Source organism: Dipteris shenzhenensis, chromosome 19 (genome assembly GCF_047967505.1).
Source record: "Dipteris shenzhenensis isolate YYH24624 ecotype China chromosome 19, Dip_SZ_1.0, whole genome shotgun sequence".
NCBI classification, from domain to species: Eukaryota; Viridiplantae; Streptophyta; class Polypodiopsida; order Gleicheniales; family Dipteridaceae; genus Dipteris; species Dipteris shenzhenensis.
The window spans coordinates 24,097,006-24,111,560 of NC_141614.1; positions in this window are offsets into that span (position 1 = coordinate 24,097,006).

The window sequence follows — 14,555 nt, forward strand, 5'->3', positions numbered from 1 at the left end:
CTATGTGGCTTCTAACCACTGCCCAAGTTGTTCTAGCCCTATTATATGCCCATAAACCAGGCCCATATGGACCCATAGCATCCACAAACTATTGTGCCTACCATCATTCTCGCTCTTGCAAAATTTCAGAGCTGCTCCAAACTGCCTGTACATCTATATGCAACCCTTTGTAGAGATCCCATGCTATAGTGACATCATCCTCTTAGCCACACAACCCTTGCTTGCTGGTTTCCCTGTGTAGTATTATCCTCTCCAAGCATGGACAGCCTCTGGAATCTTCTCTATCATATTCGCCCTCCATGGCGGCTCTCCTCTTCCAAGTACTTCGTCTCTTTGTCTATTGCCCATGTGGCAGCCCCATGATCTTCTCTATTATCCTATCATCCACCCCCCCATGCACTCCTCATTTCGAGGTTCAAAGGTGGGGAGGTTGGCAACCCTAATCCAACACAAAGGCCCCCTAGGAATTAAATGTGCCCAAAGGCTAATAATTGGTAAAGAGGGGGGCATGAGAAATCTGCCATGTGGTAGGATTCTAATCAAGGAATTCAATGTGTGTATTATTCGATTGGAAATGAGCACGGTGATTGGAATATTTACATCACTTGGCTTTTGGCAAAAGATAGAATCATCACATCACGTGGCTTTTGGTAAAATACAAGATCTTCATGTCACATGTTTTTTTCCAAAATATAGACACATCACGTCGCATGGACTTTGATGAAACACAAGAGCTTCACATTAGGGCCTCTTGGCAGAGAAGGGAGGGGGCTCTTGGGGGGTGTAGCACGGGTGTTATCCTTGGATCAGACGCCTTGGAGGAGTGTTATGACTCTTGGAAAAACACAAAGCAGGGAATCTATGGGGCATCGCATGAGTATTGGCTAAGGGCTAGGACCGGTTACGTCGCATTGGTGGGTAGGACGGAGTATTCTCGTCGCATGAGATCCTTTGGTTGCATGTATTGGTAGAGTAGAGACCCATTCCCTCTCCCTTCATGTGGTCGATGGGCCTGATCATAGAGAGCCACTTCATCTCTTTTCTTGTTCTCGAGAGGACAAAGAGATATTCTCTTTCAATGCAAGCTAGTGGAGCATAATTCTTGGAGAGTAATACTCTCTCTCCCTCCCTTAGTGGCATGGTGTGGCGGAGCTCAAGGTGAAAGACTCATATCTTGGAATGGCCAGTTTGCTGGAGCACATAGACAGGAGGGCTATTTCTTTTTCAAGATCCGCTTGATGCTGGACTCGGGGGGGTCACTCATCATATGTAACCCTATCACGTGAGTTCAACAGAAGGATTTTTTTTATTTCTAAAATTTACAGAAATAAATATACATAAGGGACTATTTAAAACAGTTTTGGAAAAAATTTACAGATTTGTATAGAAAAGGGGTACATTTTATTAATGAAATTTTTTACAGATAAGGGACTTTAAATATAGGCCTTGAACGCACGTGATATAGAGGGTTTATACATAGTGACCCCCCCGAGATGCTGGAAGTGTTTGTCTATACCCTCTCTCTATTCTAAGCAGCTAGGTGGTTGTGTGGGCATGGCCGTGAGGAATTGTGTGGCCAAGAGTGTGCTGCTCATAATAGTTCAAGGCTATGTGCAAGCTTTCTGAGACAGAAATGGATGCTTATTGATAAGATAGGAGAGCTATGTATAGCAAACGCTATGCTTTGGATGTTGATGCCAAATGGGTTATGGAATGTCTATGATGCAAAAGTAATTGTAACCTTTGTGTAGGCTATTTTTTAGGGATTCCCAATCAAATAAAGAAATGCCGAAAGGGTTTCTAAAGTTTGGGGGAATCTGTGTCTTTGCATTGGTGCAGGGGAGATCTAGCTCCCTTTGCTATGACTTTATGTGCTAATTTGCTGAGTTGATCTAATTGTGATTGCAAGTTATTGTTCAACTGCCCTTTGGTAGATAGTGAAGGCTAGTTTCATGGCTTCATTTCTGGGATATCATCGTCTTCTCTAAGGAGGTGAGACACGTGGGGGGCCAACTCCCTTTAGTAAGAAAACCTATAAAGTCTTGAGTATGAGATGAATTTAACAATATGCCATGAGTAGAAATTATTCAATTTAACATGGTTGTGTTCTACACTAAAAGAGCTTCCAATATATCTTTACACCTTGAAATTTGGGTAACACATGAAAAAGTTACACTAATTTGGAAGGAGATGGGTTTTCATATTTTAGTGTATTTTTTGTTTTACCCCCCCTCTTCCAAAAGACCCCCCCCTTTGGGCCTCACATATTATGAAAATATGTACCAATCTTAAAATCTTGCATATTTTTCAAGGTATATACCTTATAGTTTGTGGGAGGTGAGACATTGTATTTTCATATTTTCCCTTTCATATTAGAAATTTTTTAAGGAAATCAATGCATATTATATATGGACCTTGTCCCCCCGTACCTTGGATTTTGGACGAGGGTAGTAACATATTACATATTGAGTTGGTGGCTCAGGGTGAGCCCATGGCGATCTCTGGTGCATGTATTACTTGCTCTAATTGATTTGCAGTCAAGAGAACTCAGTAAATATGTCATACAATAATGAAGATTGGGAAGGGGAGCTTCAATCCTCTCATGATAGACAATCATTACTTGAGGATCTTCTTTTAATGATCAGAATGTTGATGGACAACAAGTTGTAGATGCACTAGATATGAATGCTACACAGTATAAAGGGTTTAAGGAGGATGATTATGCAAAGGAGTCCAATGGGGGAGGTGGACTTGGGCATATTTGGGCTACCACATGGGCAACATACAGTAAATCATGAGAGCATGGGGATGCCACATGGGAAGCATGTGAAGAACCAGAAATTTTGAGAATGCAAATGTGTGCAATGCATGTAGAATTTGAATGCCAATTGGCCCTTCAATGGGGAAGAGTGCCCTCGTGAGAGTACTTGTTCCTATTTTGATCTACATGCAAGATGGGAGAGAGATGGCAGATGAATGCAATGTGGTAGAGAGAATGCTACGTGAGATTCACAATGAAAGGGTGATACCCTTTCATTAATGTCCCTTGAGATCACTCAAGTTCCATCTTCCCATTTACACCTATTCTTATCCTATGACCCATGCACCTACCATTCAATGCACTCTAATGCACCCTTCCCTTTCCAATTCCCCTAAGATTGTTGCCCCTAGGACCTAGACACGTGTGTGCACATCTTTATTACTAATCCGGTGCTATATACATCGCTTGATCAATCATAAATACGAGATAAATATGTCAAACATATAGTCGCACTATCAAACTGGCGCCTAACAACAATAAGGTTCTAATGACTATTAATTAACTAGATAATCATTTCTCTTGTCATGACACTCCCTCCTGCTTGAATGAGCAGAAGTCCTCTTTTGGATTATTGCTTGTCTCCTTCTCTTACATGCACTTTCTCTTGTTATATCTGTAATTGCATCGCCTCTTTATAATCTGCGAGTATCTGTGGAAAATCTGTAAAGAAATCTTCTTCCATCCATTGTGCATCACTACCTGGCGGGTTTTTAAACTTCAATAAATACATATATGTCTTCTTTCCACGAGTACTCTTCTCTTTATGGTACACAATCTATTTCGGAGTAAGAACTTCAGTCCCATTTTCAAGTTCACGTTCTTCTTGATGCTGAGTATCCAAAAACACAGAAGTATCGCCATGGTGCCTCTTCAAATTGCTCGCATGAAATCTGAAATGGACCATAAAACTTCGATGCTAACTTGACATGTTTTGTACTTCCTCTCACTAACTTGATTCTTCTTTTATTAATCTTCATGTAATAAACTTCTTTTCTTTTTTTATTGGCTGCCTTGGATTGTTCAACTTGGGCCTTCTTAATATGTTCTTTTACCTACTCAATAACCTGTAACATATCCTCAACAAACTGGTTACTAGCAGCAAAACTTGGCTCCCTCAAGTGTGTTATTGGAGTGGGTAAACATTGCCCATACATAATTTCAAATGGGACTTTCTTGGTGGAAGTATGTACATTGTTATTATAAGCAAACTATAACATGGGAAGAACTCTAGCCACCTCCTAGGTTGGTCATGGACATAAGCTCAAAGTAAAGTAATTATGGTTTGATTGGCATTCTCACTTTGTCCATCTCCTTGAGGATGGAAGGATGTAGTAAATTTTAGTTTGGTTCTGAGATTCTCTAATAGGGCTACCTAAAAGTTGCTAATGAAATGGCCATCATTATCAGATAAAATAGATTTTGGTAACCCATGTAACCTAAAGATTCCCCTAGTGAATAACCTTGCTGTTTCAGGAGCAGACAACTCTTTTTTACATGGAATAAAATGAGCCTATTTACTCATCCTATTTATAGTAGTGAAAATTTGCTCAAATTGACCAACCTTGGGAAAACCTGACGCAAAACCCATTGTAATGTGTTCCCACCTTTTAGAGGGAATAGGCAAAGGTAATGACCAATAGTCTTACTTGTGTCAGATTTAATGCACTGACATACGTCACATTGTTGAACAAAGGTTGAAACTTCTTTGCAAAGTTTAGGCCTCTCAATATTATCAGTGGTCCCTCTAATGCCTCTATGTCCAGATTATGGACTTACATGTAACTCACTCATGACTAGACACCGAAATGTTTTGGGTACACATATGGCACACCCCAACAATCCCACAATTAAATAAGCTTATAAACCCCCGACCTCGTTACATTGAATCTTCCCATAAATTTCAGCAAAGTCCTCATCTAAAGGATAAGCTTCAGCCATCGCTCCTAATGATTTCTCCTTAATCATAGAAATGTGATTAACTTGGGGCTGTCCACTCAAAGCATCAGCTACTAAATTCTCCTTTCTTGGCTAATATTCAATATTTGGTTGCCCAAAGGACTGAATATATTTAGACCATTTGATTTGCCTTGAAGAAACAAAGGGTTGAGAAAACAAGTGCTTGATACTTTGATGGTAAGTCTTAATCTTGAAAGTTGAACCATATAGATAATGCTTCCATAACTTCAAAGCTACCAGTAACTCCTTCTCATACTTGATATATTTCAATTCATCCCCTTGAAGCTTTCTACTCTCATTAGCAATGGGATGCCCTCCTTGCATCAACACTGCCCCAATTGAGGTACCACTCGCATCCGTACATACAACAAAGAACTATTTATCTATGTCTGAAAGTGTTAACCCCTTCGGCAATGACCACTGCTCTCTCACAAGAGTGCAAAAATGAACGTAGCAAAAATAGTATGTACAAAGCTATATAACTTAATCTTCACTTCTCCCTCTTAAGTTTCAATTGTCCATCCATGGGAAAAAAAGAAAGTTTCAATTGTCCAAGGCCAAGCTACTATCGTAACAACCTATTCTTGTGTCAAACAATGTACCAAGTCAATGTCTTTACCAAGAACTTTCTCATGAATGAAGCGATAATGCACTTCAATGTGTTTTGTTCTAGCATGAAATCTTGACAAGGTTCTTTGGAAGTTGTATGTTTATCATACGATCAGAATCATACGATCAGAATAGAGAACATTAGGGTCTTTAGAAAGTATCTTAATCTCTAAAAGAAGCCATCTAGCCAGGTTGTTTCATATGTAGCTTTGGTGGATCCTCTAGACACTACTAGTGTGGGAGACAAGACCAGTATCGCTTGCTTCTTACTTTGCCATTACTAAACCCAACGACTTATTCAGGCTTTCTTAAGCATTCATTTAGCTCTCTTGCAAGATGCTTAGGTGAATAAAGGTGAACCTAAAGGGAGGTCACTACTACACACGGATCCTAATGCGACGTTTAAGTATCGACGTTTAGCACGCGCGGGATGCTAGTCGTCGGTATTGGAAGCACGTCTCGTAAAGCATCGCTATATAGCGACTTTAGACAAACGTTGCTATATAGCGATGATTTCTAAAGTCGCTATATAGCGATGTTTATCAGAATTGTAAGTGTCGCTATATAGCGACACTGAGACACTTTTTTGTAGCGACGTTTTACAGAGAGCTTTTTTTCTCATATAGACCTTAAAAGTTAGTTTTTTCCAATGATAATTTTTTTTAAATTTTCATACATGTTTAATCTTTTTAGAGAATAAAAGTATGAGAGCATGTACATCAAGCCTTTGAAGCTCATATATTCATGTCCAAGTTTGAGATCAAAAAAATCAATGAAGAGCATTTACATCAACTGTTTCATCTTGAGCCAAGTCTAACACACCAAACAAGTCTATCTCTAACTCGATATCGAGTTTATCTCCTATATCATCATCGTACTCTAGCATCGTACGTTCACCTAAAAGTACTTGATAATCTTCTTCAATAAAGTGTGGTGATTCTTGATGATCGTTGTCTTGTTCCTCAATATCGTGATCTCCACCTTCCTCCCTTGCGATGTCATTATGCGGTCTTCCTCTTGGCTCATATTGTGATCTTCATCTTCTTCGCTAGATTCATCGGGATCAATTGGATCTGGCATTGGTAGTGGCATCTCCATATCCACATCTCTATCTTCAAACATTTTCTTACTTCGTGGTGCAACTTGGATCACGTACCACCATCTTGGATCAGAATGATCCGAATGAAAAACCACCTATATTGAAGATGGGTGCTAAATGTCATCAATTATATATATGAAATTATGCTTAAGTACATGTATCAATGGATCTTTAAAAACGAAAGCTTCGATTAATTAAATCATAAGTATGCACCTGCTCACAATGCTCGAGAAGAACAAAAGTATCACTTTCATCGGTCCAATGTTTGGTGAAGTCTATTGCAAAGAAACCGCTACTATCTTTTATCACTATCGCATGGGGACCATTGTAAATAGTTCTAAACCATTTTACATCAAGAATGAAAATAATAAATCGTCTGAAATCAACTTCATAGATTTCGCGTATGGTTCCACAATAATCCAACTGTGAGGAGAGAAGATTGGTATCCGAAGCACTTGCTCGGCTATCTTGTGTGAAGTTAGCCATGACTCTACAATCATACGTGACTCTCTTTGAATCGATGCGTTCCACATGAAAATGTCGTCCATATGACCATAATACACTGTACTTTTTGTACTACTGTAAAAGAGCATCATTAAAACAATGAAGATGCATCAATTTTATAGCGTATATTGCCACAAATAATTACTTAATTACGTCAAGAGGTAAGAAACTTACATGCATCATACATCCAGATGATAACTCTCGCTCGTGCTTGTTTATTGTCTCTCCATTGCGTTTGGCTTTACGTAGAGCCAGTTGTAGCCAATCAAGTGACATGTGAGTGCGGAGAAGAGCCAGATCCCATGGATATGGTTGCGATCGCCTGTACATTACTCTGAACCTCGTCCTTGCATTTATTCTTTCTGCTTTGGCCACTTCATATCTCTCAATCCACTTCTGCATCTCAGGGCTATTGAGGATACAAAACTTATTGAATTTCTCCATTTGCTCTTTGCTCATCTTTCTTTCAATCCCTTTTCCTTGGGGAACCTCGCCAATGATGCGATCATCATCCTTGTTATGCCAAGCTTGCGGCATATCAGGATCCGTGGATGCAAGAAACTCCATGATATAAACTAATGACTCTTGCACAAGCCATCCCTTTGCCATGCTTGCTTCTGGTCTTGTCTTGCTCTTTGTCTTACAAATCCCTTCAAAGTTTTCATAAACCGCTCGAGAAAAAACATCCACCGATTATGAACGGTACCTGCAATAGCCACCTCATCAACTATGTGCACAAGCAAGTGGACTTGAGTTGTCATAATGCTCGAGGGAAAGTGCTTCTCAAGCAAGCATACGGCTTCGATGGATTCCACCCTAGCCTTCTCGATGCTTGATATGGAGATATCTTTTTGAGATATCCACCTATTTCACATGCCCATGTCAGATATTTTCATAATCAGTTTACAGATAATTCAACTTAAATTGAAGAAAATGCAATCAATGCGATTTGATAGTAAGCATACCTCACAATACCACTGATCTTGAATATAGCATTTCTAACATCTTTTTGTAAGCACCCTTAAATTGTAATTGGGAGGATGAACTATCAAAGCAACAAAGAAGTCATGTCAACAATATAACATAATCATAATTATGTTAATGCATCACGATTATCGGTACACTAATTCTACAGCTTAGAATACCTATAAGACCTTGTGCCAATCATGGGACTTGAGCCCACTAAGCTTATTGTCCTTTGAAAATGCTCCTTTCAAGCAGCGCATGTACCCTGTCGGTGTTTGAAAAGAGGCAATGTCCACCTTGATCGTTGCCTCCTCCCTCGTAGAGAGGATCCACGTTGCATTTGGGAGGACAACTTTTCCCGAAGCATGCACTTGGGGCCACAAACGAGACATCCTATTCATAGCACGCAAGTCTTCTTGCACTCCTCTCGAGTCTTTGGAACCAACAAAGTGTGCCCAAACAGTAGCCCCCACATTCTTGAAGATATGCATGGGATCCAAGAGATGATTGATTTGTAATTGACCCCAATAAGGAAGCTCGTGAAAGATCGATAGCCTCTTCATACCAAGAGGAGGTTCCTCTCCATTTGCCCTCCAATCTTGAATCCAGTCACTTGCCTTCAATATGATGGTGGTGGATCAAGCTGACCTCCACGTGCGAGATGGTCCAGCGGAAGGTATCGAGCATGACCTTCATAAACATTTTTCCTCATATGTTTGGAGTATCGTGCAAGCGATTTCAAATTCGGTCCACAAACAGAACAAGCATGGTACCCACTTGTAACAAGTCCTGCACGCGTGCATGAATGTGTTACTATAAGACATGCATGTGAAAGAGAGTCATAAAAGCATAATCCTATATTATACATGTAGAGACACAACCATGTACCTGCGCACTCTCCATATCCTAGGTAGTCATGCATGGTCCACATCAAGATACCCCTGACCAAAATATCATTGGTATGTCTAGGAGCTCTGGAAATATCAAAGACCCGCACTCCTCTCCATAATATCTGTAACTCTGCTATCAAAGGTGCCATGACATGTCCATATTTTTTGCCTTGTACTTCCCTGGCACAAGTAGTGCAAGCATGAGGTGTCCCTTTTTTATTGTTAGCCATGGTGGGATATTGTAATTCACCACGACTATGGGCCATGTCGACCAAGATGTCAAGCGTAACCCGAAAGGATTCACGTCGTCCATGGCGAGCCCAAGATGTAAGTTGCGTGGCTCCCTCGCAAAGTCCGACCACTGATTGTCTATGTGCATCCAAGCTGCACAATCTGCGGGAATCCTCAATGTGTCATCAGTGGACCGATGAGATGCATGCCATGTCATCAACTCTGCCATGGATTTGCATCGGAACATGTGCTGTATTCTTGCAATGATGGGAAAGTGTCTCAAGACCTTTACCGGTATCTGCTCACCTTGCAAGTCATCTCTATATCGTTGTTCCCCACATTTCGGACAACTAGCCAAATCTCCATGCTCACAACGAAAGAGAATACAGTCATTATGGCAAGCATCGATGGTATCATAATCCACACCCACCGATGTTAGCATCTTTTTCGCTTCATCTCTTGATGCGGGCATGGTATTTGGTGGAGGCAACATCTTTTGGAGCAGCCTATCACTTATTAAAACAAGTACTTATCGGATGGGGGCTCCTATTTGCATGCAAGTCCGTTTCAACTAGGTTTAGGTGCGTGCAAAGTATTGTCACCATCGGATATGCTTTGCATGGTCGATCACGCATTATACACCATTTTTTCCCGAGTGATATGCACATCCGCAAAAAAACACGCCCTTAGGTGTGTTATCTGACGAAGTACTTATCCGATGGGTGTGCCCCTTTGAGAACATTCCAATACCACCTAGGTTGAGGCGTACGAAAAGTGTTGTGCCCATCGGATATCCTTTGCATGATCGATCGAGCAATAAATACTATTTTTGCTCTAGTGTCACGCACATCCGTAAAAAAACACACTGCTAGGTATGCTATCCGATCAAGAACTTATGGGATGGGCGTGCCACTTTGCATGTAAGTCAATTCCACCTAGTTGAAGGTGTGTGCAAAGTATTGTGCTTATCGGATATGCTTTACATTGTCGATCAAGCATAAAACACCGTTTTTGCCTTAGTGTCATGCACAACCATGAAAAAACACGGTCCTAAGTGTGTTAATCAAACAAGTACTTATCGGATGGGGGCTCCAGTTTGCACGCAAGTCCGTTTCAACTATGTTGAGATTCATGAAAAGTATTGGCACCATCGGATATGCTCTGCATGGTCGATTACGCATTATACAACGTTTTTCCCGTAGTGATATGCACATTCGCAAAAAAACATGCCCTTAGGTATGTTATCTGACCAAGTACTTATCGGATGGGTGTGCCTCTTTGAGAACATTTCAATACGACCTAGGTTAAGGTATAGGAAAAGTATTGTGCCCATCGGATATGCTTTGCATGGTCGATCGAGCATTAAATACCATTTTTGCCTTAGTGTCATGCACATCCGTAAAAAAACACATTGCTAGGTGTGTTATCCGATCAAGAACTTTTGGGATGGGTGTGCCACTTTGCATGTAAGACAATACCACCTAGTTGAAGGTGTGTGCAAAGTATTGTGCCCATCGGATATGCTTTGCATTGTCGATCAAGCATAAAACACCGTTTTGGCCTTAGTATCATGCACAACCATGAAAAAACACGGTCCTAGGTGTGTTATTCAAACAAGTACTTATCGGATGGGGGCTCCAGTTTGCACGCAAGTCTGTTTCAACTACGTTGAGGTGCGCACAAAGTATTGTCACCATCAGATATGATTTGCATGGTCGATCACACATTATACACCATTTTTTCCCTAGTGATATGCACATCCGCAAAAAAACACGCCCTTAGGTGTGTTATCTGACCAAGTACTCATCGGATGGGTGTGCCTCTTTGAGAACATTTCAATGCCACCTAGCTTGCAGTGTAGGAAAAGTGTTGTTCCCATCGGATATCCTTTGCATGGTCGATCGAGCATTAAATACTATTTTTGCTCGTGTCATGCACATCCGTAAAAAAAACACGCTGCTAGGTATGTTATCTGATCAAGCACTTATGGGATGGGTGTGCCACTTTTCATGTAAGTTAATTTCACCTAGTTGAAGGTGTGTGCAAAGTATTGTGCCCATCGGCTATGCTTTGCATTGTCCATCAAGCATAAAACACCGTTTTTGCCTTAGTGTCATGCACAACCATGAAAAAACACGGTCCTAAGTGTGTTAATCAAACAAGTACTTATCGGATGGGGGCTCCAGTTTGGACGCAAGTCCGTTTCAACTACGTTGAGATGCGTGCAAAGTATTGCCACCATCGGACATGCTCTGCATGGTCGATTACGCATTATACAACGTTTTTCCCGTAGCGATATGCACATCCGCAAAAAAACATGCCCTTAGGTATGTTATCTGACCAAGTACTTATCGGATGGGTGTGCCTCTTTAAGAACATTTCAATACCACCTAGGTTAAGGTACAGGAAAAGTATTGTGCCCATGGGATATGCTTTGCATGGTCGATCGAGCATTAAATACCATTTTTGCACATCTGTAAAAACACGCTGCTAGGTGTGTTATCCGATCAAGTACTTATGCAATGGGAATGCCACTTTGCATGTAAGTAAACTCCACCTAGTTGAAGGTGTGTGCAAAGTATTGTGCCCATCAGATATGCTTTGCATTGTTGATCAAGCATAAAACACCGTTTTTGCTTTTGTGTCATGCACAACCATATAAAAACACGACCGTAGGCATGTTATTCAAATAAGTACTCATCGGATGGGGGCTCCACTTTGCACGCAAGTCTGTTTCAACTACAAAGTATTTTCACCATCGGATATGATTTTCATGGTCGATCACGCATTATACACCATTTTTACCCTAGTGATATGGACATCCGCAAAAAAACACGCCCTTAGGTGTGTTATCTGACCATGTACTTATCGGATGGGTGTGCATCTTTGAGAACATTTGATACCACCTAGGTTGAGGCATACAAAAAGTGTTGTGCTCATCGGATATCCTTTGCATGGTCGATCAAGCATTAAATACTATTTTTGCTCTAGTGTCATGCACATCCGTAAAAAAGCACGCTACTAGGTATGTTATCCGATCAAGCACTTATGGGATAGGCGTGCCACTTTGCATGTAAGTCGATTCCACCTAGTTGAAGGTGTGTGAAAAGTATTGTGCCCATCGTATATGCTTTGCATTGTCGAATAAGCATTAAACACTGTTTTGGCCTTAGTATCATGCACAACCGTCAAAAAACGCAGTCCTAGATGTGTTATTCGACTAAGTACTTATGGGATGGGCACGCCACTTTGCATGTATGTCAATAATACCTAGGTTGAGATGTGTGCAAAGTATTGTGATGATCACATTTGCGTTGCATTGTCAATTAAGCATAAATCAGCGTTTTTGCCTTAGTGTCATGGACAACAACCAATAAAAAACATGGTCCTAGGTGTGATATTCTAAAAAGTACTTATTGAATGGGCGTTCCACTTTGCATGGAATACCATACCACTGATTTTGAGGCACGTGCAAAGTACTGTGCCCATCGGATATGCTTTACATGGTAGATTGAGTATTAAATACCGTTTTTGGCCTTGGTGTCATGTGCAACCATCAAAAAACACGATCGTAGGTGTATTTTTCAAACAAGTACTTATCTAATGGGGATGCCACTTTGCACACAAGTCAATGCTACCTAGGTTGAGGAACGTGCAAAGTCTTGTGTCCATTGGATATGCTTTGCATAGTCGATCTCACATTATATACCATTTTGTCCCTAGTGTTATGCACAATCGTCATAAAATACGTTTGGAGGTGTGTTATCCAAACAAGTACTTATGGGTCCATGGGTGCACCACTTTGTATGCAAGTCAATACGACCTAGGTTGAGGCGTGTACAAAGTTTTGTGCCCATCGGAGAAATGTAGATGCGATAATATTAGAAAATTCTCGGTATGTGTATATGTGTGTGTGTGTGGCAAACAATTTTGATACAACAAAGTAAACACCTAGTGCACAAATTATGCACTTCATACCTTGAGTAAATAAGCTTGTTGATGAGGATAAATACAACCTTGAATAAAAGCACAGTTGTTGTATGACCACAATAGGATCGCTTTGACACCTGTGATTTTGCCCACATGTAAGTTTGCAAATAGTATAAAAAATCATATAATAATATATTAATAGTTTGCAAATGTGTATAGCAAGTGAGTAATGGGAAGTGGAAGTGGGAGTGAGGAGGGAGGAGTGGAATGGGAGAGGGAAGTAATAGGGGTGTATGATAATAAGTATAACAAATAGTATAATAATATATTAATAGTTTTCAAATGGCAAGTGAGTAATGGGAAGTGGAAGTGAGAGTGGGGAGGGAAGAATGGAATGGGAGAGGGGAAGGTAATAGGGGAGTAGGATAATAAGGGAGTGAAATGAGTGAGGGGAGTTAATAGGGGATGAAAAAGAGGAGGGTGAGATGGGGAAATATGGGATTTTGGGAAATGGGAGGAGTATGGGACATGGTGGAAATGTGGGATGGGAGTGGTGGCAATGGGGGAGGAAGAAGAAATGGATGGGGGGAGGGCTAATGGAAGATTGGGATGAGGGATGGGGGTCCAATGGGAGAGGGGGAGTAATGGGAGCCAATGGGAGAGGGGATAAATGAAAAGCCAATAGGAGAGAGGGGAGGAATGGAAAGTCAATAGGAGAGGAGGAGAAAAACCTAATTTTTCTTATATATAGTCTTCCTTCTTCATTCATTCTCCCCTCATTTCATTCATTGAAGCAAGAAAGCAAGGACGATCAAGAAAGCAAGGAAGGAAGAGCAAGAAAGTAAGAAAGAGCAAACTTACAAACTTTTTCCAGGTACTTGCAAATTTTTTTATTAATTCTTTATCTAGATTTTTTTTAAAAAATTTGAAGAGAGAGGAACTAGAGAGAGAAAGGTTCCTGCCAGGAAGGGAGGAGAAGGAGAGGACGGAGAGGCAGGAGGGAAGGGAGGAGGAGGGGAGGGACAGGTGGGGGCGGGGTCGAGGGGAGGAGGGGGGAAAGGAGGGGGGAAGGGGGGGCGGGGGGGAAGGGGGGGGCTGGGGCAGCCTCCCCTGGAGGGGGGAAGGGGAAGGGGGGGCGCGGTCGCCACCCCCCCTGGAGGGGGGAAGGGGGTGGGAGGGGGGCGGGGGGGTGGAGGGGGGGATGGGGGGGTGGTGGGGGGGCTGGCGGGCACGGCCGCCAGCCCGTGGAGGGGGGGAAGGGGGGCGGGGGGGAAGGTGGGGTGGAGGGGGGGATGGGGGGGTGGAGGGGGAAGGGGGTGGGAGGGGGGGGGTTGGCAGGGGGGGGAGGAGGGAGGGGGGGAAGGGGGGGCTGGCGCAGGGGGGAAGGGGAAGGGGGTGGGAGGGGGGCTAGCCAGGGGGGGCGAAGGGGGGAGGGGGGGCTGGTGGCCGCAGTCGCCAGCACCGTGGAGGGGGGGGAAGGGGGGAGGGGGGGGCGAGGGGCTGGCGAGGGGGGGAGGGGGGCGGGGGGCTGGCGAGGGGGGGGAGGGGG